This window comes from Parambassis ranga, chromosome 2 (genome assembly GCF_900634625.1).
Source record: "Parambassis ranga chromosome 2, fParRan2.1, whole genome shotgun sequence".
NCBI lineage: Eukaryota > Metazoa > Chordata > Actinopteri > Ambassidae > Parambassis > Parambassis ranga.
In genome coordinates this window covers 37,168,343-37,175,949 of record NC_041023.1, presented here as the reverse complement: position 1 = coordinate 37,175,949, position 7,607 = coordinate 37,168,343, and positions in this window count along the sequence as shown.

Sequence of the window (7,607 nt, the reverse complement as noted above, 5' to 3'; positions counted from 1 at the left end):
GCGAATGGTCAACTTTGAGGCCACTCCCCCGCCACACGGTAATACTTTTGAAAGAGTTTTGGAATGCGTCTATTCCCTATGGTGTCCAAAGTTGACACAGTGAGTTTTAGCTCAATTGGATGAAGTATGTGAGGCTTGAAAAGTTTTGAAGCAGGGTCACAAATAGGCAGAAAATGGCCACAAAAGTCAAAATGGCGGACTTCCTGTTGGGTTTGGAGGGGGGGTCCAAGAGACTTTTTTGTGCGTCTTGGGGTGATACACATGTGTGCTAATTTTCATGATCCTGTGTCAAACTGGCCAGCGGGGCTACGCGTTAGGGAAAAAATACAGGGAGTTCATTTGTAATGGCGAATGGTCAACTTTGAGGCCACGCCCCCACCACACCGTAAGACTTTTGTAAGAGTTTTGGAATGCGTCTATTCCCTATGTTGTCCTGAGTTGACACAGTGAGTTTTAGCTCAATTGGATGAAGTATGCGAGGCGTGAAAAGTTTTGTAGCAGGGTCACAAATCACCAAAAATTAACCGAAATTTCAAAATGGCGGACTTCCTGTTGGGTTTGGAGGGGGGGTCCAAGAGACTTTTTTGTGCGTCTTGAGGGGATACACATGTGTGCCAATTTTCATGACCCTACTCAAAACAGGCCACAGGGGCAGGCAGAAAAACCTATGAAAACACAACATTTTGTGTAGCCAGTAGGTGGCGCTCTGTCAAAGCCTCAATATTGTTGTATAGATGTGTTTAGGGTCAGACTCTGATCATACATGTGACATTTCGTACAGATCGGACAGAAAACGAAGAAGTTATAGAGACTTTCTGTGTCCTCAGAAATGGTCAAACTTTGAGGCCACGCCCCGGCCACACCGTCAGACTTTTGTAAGAGTTTTGGAATGCGTCTATTCCCTATGGTGTCCTGAGTGGACACGGCAAATTTCAGCTCAATCCGATGACGTATGCGAGGCGTGAAAAGTTTGGCAGCAGGGTCACACATCGCCAAAAATGGCCACAAACCTTCAAATGGCGGACTTCCTGTTGGGTTTGGAGGGGGGGTCCAAGAGACTTTTTTGTGCGTCTTGAGGTGATACATATGTGTGCCAATTTTCATAATCCTGTGTCAAACCGGCCAGAGGGGCTACGCGTTGGGGGCGCTATAGAGCCATTTTTATATGTGCATTTCAAAAGTCAGCAAATTTCAAAATTTTTCGGGCGAATGAATTTTTCTACCAAGTTTGGTGAGTTTTTGGGCATGTTAAGGCCTCCAAAAATGCGATCTCGGAGGGGGAAAAAAAAAAATAATAATCCTAAGGGTTTCAATAGGGCTCTTGCACCATTCGGTGCTCGGGCCCTAATTAAAGCTGCAAGCAGCATTGCGGGCCCTCGCGCACCTTGCGATCCGCGGGGTCATCGCAGTCTTCTCTCCTATGCTCTCGTCTCCTATACTCTCCTGTGCTATGCTCTCCTCCTCTCATTTCCACAGATATACAACAAACACATGTTTACAACCAAACTTTCCTGCTACCAGTAGGTGGCGCTATGACCGTATCATCCTATTACCATATATATCTGTTTAGACTCGGCTCCATGGCAGTACTGTAAGACTTTGTCCACATTGCATAAAGTATATGGGTAGTACTGCATAAAACACAGCGAGTTCCTTTGTAATGGCGAATGGTCAACTTTGAGGCCACTCCCCCACCACACGGTAATACTTTTGAAAGAGTTTTGGAATGCGTCTATTCCCTATGGTGTCCTGAGTGGACACAGTGAATTTCAGCTGAATTGCATGAAGTATGCGAGGCATGAAAAGTTTTATAGCAGGGTCAGAAAACGGTAAAAATTACAAAAAAAAAGTCAAAATGGTGGACTTCCTGTTGGGTTTGGAGGGGGGGTCCAAGAGACTTTTTTGTGCGTCTTGGGGTGATACACATGTGTGCTAATTCTCATGATCCTGTGTCAAACTGGCCAGCGGGGCTACGCGTTAGGGCAAAAAATACAGGGAGTTCCTTTGTAATGGCGAATGGTCAACTTTGAGGCCACGCCCCCGCCACACCTTCAGACTTTTGTAAGAGTTTTTGAATGCGTCTATTCCCTATGGTGTCCTGAGTGGACACAGTGAGTTTTAGCTCATTTGGATGAAGTATGCGAGGCGTGAAAAGTTTTGCAGCAGGGTCACAAATCGCCAAAAATTAACAGAAATTTCAAAATTGCGGACTTCCTGTTGGGTTTGGAGGGGGGGTCCAAGAGACTTTTTTGTGCATCTTGGGGTGATACACATGTGTACCAATTTTCATGACCCTACTCAAAACAGGCCAGGGGGGCAGGCAGAAAAACCTCTGAAAACACAACATTTTGTGTAGCCAGTAGGTGGCGCTCTGTCAAAGCCTCAATATTGTTGTATAGATGTGTTTAGGGTCAGACTCTGATCATACATGTGACATTTCGTACAGATCGGACAAAAAACGAAGAAGTTATAGAGACTTTCTGTGTCCTCAGAAATGGTCAAACTTTGAGGCCACGCCCCGGCCACACCGTCAGACTTTTGTAAGAGTTTTGGAATGCGTCTATTCCCTATGGTGTCCTGAGTGGACACGGCGAATTTCAGCTCAATCCGTTGAAGTATGCGAGGCGTGAAAAGTTTGGCAGCAGGGTCACACATCGCCAAAAATGGCCACAAACCTTCAAATGGCGGACTTCCTGTTGGGTTTGGAGGGGGGGTCCGAGAGACTTTTTTGTGCGTCTTGAGGTGATACATATGTGTGCCAATTTTCATAATCCTGTGTCAAACCGGCCAGAGGGGCTACGCGTTGGGGGCGCTATAGAGCCATTTTTATATGTGCATTTCAAAAGTCAGCAAATTTCAAAATTTTTCGGGCGAATGAATTTTTCTACCAAGTTTGGTGAGATTTTGGGCATGTTAAGGCCTCCAAAAATGCGATCTCGGAGGGGGAAAAAAAAAAAAAATAATAATCCTAAGGGTTTCAATAGGGCTCTTGCACCATTCGGTGCTCGGGCCCTAATAATCCTAAGGGTTTCAATAGGGCTCTTGCACCATTCGGTGCTCGGGCCCTAATTAAAGCTGCAAGCAGCATTGCGGGCCCTCGCGCACCTTGCGATCCGCAGGGTCATCGCAGTCTTCTCTCCTATGCTCTTGTCTCCTATACTCTCCTGTGCTATGCTCTCCTCCTCTTATTTCCACAGAGATACAACGAACACATGTTTACAACAAAACTTTCCTGCTACCAGTAGGTGGCGCTATGACCGTATCATCCTATTAGCATATATATCTGTTCAGACTCGGGTCCATAGCAGTACTGTAAGATTTTGTCCACATTGCATAAAGTATATGGGTAGTACTGCATAAAACACAGCGAGTTCCTTTGTAATGGCGAACGGTCAACTTTGAGGCCACTCCCCCGCCACACGGTAATACTTTTGAAAGAGTTTTGGAATGCATCTATTCCCTATGGTGTCCTGAGTAGACACAGTGAATTTCAGCTCAATTGCATGAAGCATGTGAGGCGTGAAAGGTTTTGAAGCAGGGTCAAAAAAAGGCAAAAAATTGCCACAAAAGTCAAAATGGCGGACTTCCTGTTGGGTTTGGAGGCGGTGTCCAAGAGACTTTTTTGTGCGTCTTGGGGTGATACACATGTGTGCTAATTTTCATGAACCTGTGTCAAACTGGCCAGCGGGGCTACACATTAGGGCAAAAAATACAGGGAGTTCCTTTGTAATGGCGAATGGTCAACTTTGAGGCCACGCCCCCACCACACCGTAATACTTTTGTAAGAGTTTTGGAATGCGTCTATTCTGTATCGTGTCCTGAGTGGACACAGTGATTTTCAGCTTGATTGGATGAAGTATGCGAGGCGTGAAAAGTTTTGCAGCAGGGTCACAAATCGCCAAAAATTAACAGACATTTCAAAATGGCGGACTTCCTGTTGGGTTTGGAAGGGGGGTCCAAGAGACTTTTTTGTGCGTCTTGGGGTGATACACATGTGTGCCAATTTTCGTGACCCTACTCAAAACAGGCCACAGGGGCAGGCAGAAAAACCTATGAAAACACAACATTTTGTGTAGCCAGTAGGTGGCGCTCTGTCAAAGCCTCAATATTGTTGTATAGATGTGTTTAGGGTCAGACTCTGATCATACATGTGACATTTGGTACAGATCGGACAGAAAACGAAGGAGTTATAGAGACTTTCTGCGTCCTCAGAAATGGTCAAACTTTGAGGCCACGCCACGGCCACACCGTCAGACTTTTGTAAGAGTTTTGGAATGCGTCTATTCCCTATGGTGTCCTGAGTAGACACGGCGAATTTCAGCTCAATCCGATGACGTATGCGAGGCGTGAAAAGTTTGGCAGCAGGGTCACACATCGCCAAAAATGGCCACAAACCTTCAAATGGCGGACTTCCTGTTGGGTTTGGAGGGGGGGTCCAAGAGACTTTTTTGTGCGTCTTGAGGTGATACATATGTGTGCCAATTTTCATAATCCTGTGTCAAACCGGCCAGAGGGGCTACGCGTTGGGGGCGCTATAGAGCCATTTTTATATGTGCATTTCAAAAGTCAGCAAATTTCAAAATTTTTCGGGCGAATGAATTTTTCTACCAAGTTTGGTGAGTTTTTGGGCATGTTAAGGCCCCCAAAAATGCGATCTCGGAGGGGGAAAAAAAAAAAAAAAAATAATAATCCTAAGGGTTTCAATAGGGCTCTTGCACCATTCGGTGCTCGGGCCCTAATTAAAGCTGCAAGCAGCATTGCGGGCCCTCGCGCACCTTGCGGTCCGCGGGGTCATCGCAGTCTTCTCTCCTATGCTCTTGTCTCCTATACTCTCCTGTGCTATACTCTCCTCCTCTTATTTCCACAGAGATACAACGAACACATGTTTACAACCAAACTTTCCTGCTACCAGTAGGTGGCGCTATGACCGTATCATCCTATTAGCATATATATCTGTTCAGACTCGGGTCCATAGCAGTACTGTAAGATTTTGTCCACATTGCATAAAGTATATGGGTAGTACTGCATAAAACACAGCGAATTCCTTTGTAATGGCGAACGGTCAACTTTGAGGCCACTCCCCCGCCACACGGTAATACTTTTGTAAGAGTTTTGGAATGCGTCTATTCCCTATGGTGTCCTGAGTAGACACAGTGAATTTCAGCTCAATTGCATGAAGTATGTGAGGCGTGAAAAGTTTTGAAGCAGGGTCAAAAATAGGCAAAAAATTGCCACAAAAGTCAAAATGGCGGACTTCCTGTTGGGTTTGGAGGCGGGGTCCAAGAGACTTCTTTGTGCGTCTTGGGGTGATACACATGTGTGCCAATTTTCATGACCCTACTCAAAACAGGCCAGGGGGGCAGGCAGAAAAACCTATGAAAACACAACATTTTGTGTAGCCAGTAGGTGGCGCTCTGTCAAAGCCTAAATATTGTTGTATAGTTGTGTTTAGGGTCAGACTCTGATCATACATGTGACATTTCGTACAGATCGGACAGAAAACGAAGAAGTTATAGAGACTTTCTGTGTCCTCAGAAATGGTCAAACTTTGAGGCCACGCCCCGGCCACACCGTCAGACTTTTGTAAGAGTTTTGGAATGCGTCTATTCCCTATGGTGTCCTGAGTGGACACGGCAATTTTCAGCTCAATCCGATGACGTATGCGAGGCGTGAAAAGTTTGGCAGCAGGGTTACACATCGCCAAAAATGGCCACAAACCTTCAAATGGCGGACTTCCTGTTGGGTTTGGAGGGGGGGTCCAAGAGACTTTTTTGTGCGTCTTGAGGTGATACATATGTGTGCCAATTTTCATAATCCTGTGTCAAACCGGCCAGAGGGGCTACGCGTTGGGGGCGCTATAGAGCCATTTTTATATGTGCATTTCAAAAGTCAGCAAATTTCAAAATTTTTCGGGCGAATGAATTTTTCTACCAAGTTTGGTGAGTTTTTGGGCATGTTAAGGCCTCCAAAAATGCGATCTCGGAGGGGAAAAAAAAAAAAAAAAAAATAATAATCCTAAGGGTTTCAATAGGGCTCTTGCACCATTCGGTGCTCGGGCCCTAATAATTCAGTGATCTCAACTGAGACACTAACCTAAAAGTAAAGTCACTCTACTGGAGGACGTGTTTTCCGAAAGCTAAAAAAAAAAAAACAGCTATTTTACCCATCCACAACTTCAGACGCCAGAACTCCTGGATGTTTTCATTTTACATGCTTATGCATCGCCGTTGTACGTCTGAATTAGGTACACTTCACTTACTTAGTAACTTTATTTTCCTGACTTTCCTTCCCTGACAGTGTGCAAATGGCTCTCTTCCTCTCTAACATACACACACAGTGTGTAGACACACAATTATGTGCTCAAATACTCCCTATAACTCCATATACAAGCCAGAAACTACACTACATGAGCACAGGCCTGCAGGTAAAGGGTTAATATGGTAATTAAGTTGTTAACTGTAAAAATCACAAATGTTACCTCCTACCAACAGGGTAAACCACCAACAATCAAGAATGCATGATTATTTAGTGCCATGGCTGTGCAGTCAAAAAAAGTGTGTTTATAATGTAAGTCTATGGGACAAAATGGGAGAAAAAAAGAAAATCCAGTGCTGTGCAAAAACTAATAATGCAATAAAGTCAATTTTTTTACTGATGTTTGACATGACCAAGACTGTAATAAAGGTTAAAAAGAATCCAGTCCACATTCACCTTTTCTATTAAAAATGAGCCATTTTGTGTTTTTTTTTTTTCAATTTTCAGCACCACCCCTTATAAAATTGGTGATTAAAGGGTTAAAATCCTGGGGGAAAATGATTTTTTCACTACTGTTGATTAGAACTGAAGTTAATTAAAAGGTCTATGCAAAAAAATTTCAAAAAAATATTTATCTTATATATTTTTAAAACCGTTAAAGTTAGGGGACATTTTTGTCCCCGAACAACACATTAGGGGGTAAAATTTGCCCACAGTGTACCGTTGACCTATGAAAAATTTTAAAATCATATTAACAAAATTTATGTAAAATTAAGCTTATTGAGGAAAAATGATTCAATTTGTCCACATATTGACAAAGTTATGGCCAAAATAAACAGAAAAATTTCTCTCAGAGGACAAAAATGTCCCGAACAACACATGAGGGTTAAATATATTACTTAGATGCAAGCGAATAACATTTATTTTCATTATTTATATATAAGAATTTCATAGCATTAAATGCAGTTAATTGCAATTTGTCATTGTGTACATTTTTGTAAAAGATCACGTTTCTCTTGCATAGGCAAAACTCTCTGTCTGTGTGTGTGTGTAGGACCCCTTGCTGATTTGCAAATCATAAGTTTTGAACCCAGACCCTCTCACCCAAACCGACAATGATACCCCTACACCACCATCCAGCTTCATATAATGCTGCAAATGCTTTAATCATGTTAAACATTTTAATCGGATTATTCATGACATTTGATGGCAGCAGTGGCTCAGTGGTAGAGCAGGGTTGTCCAATAACTGAAAGGTTGGTGGTTTGATCCCAACTCCTCCCTAGTCATTGTTGTGTGTCCTTGGGCAAGGCACTTTACCCACATTGCCTCCAGTGTACTCACTGGTGTGGC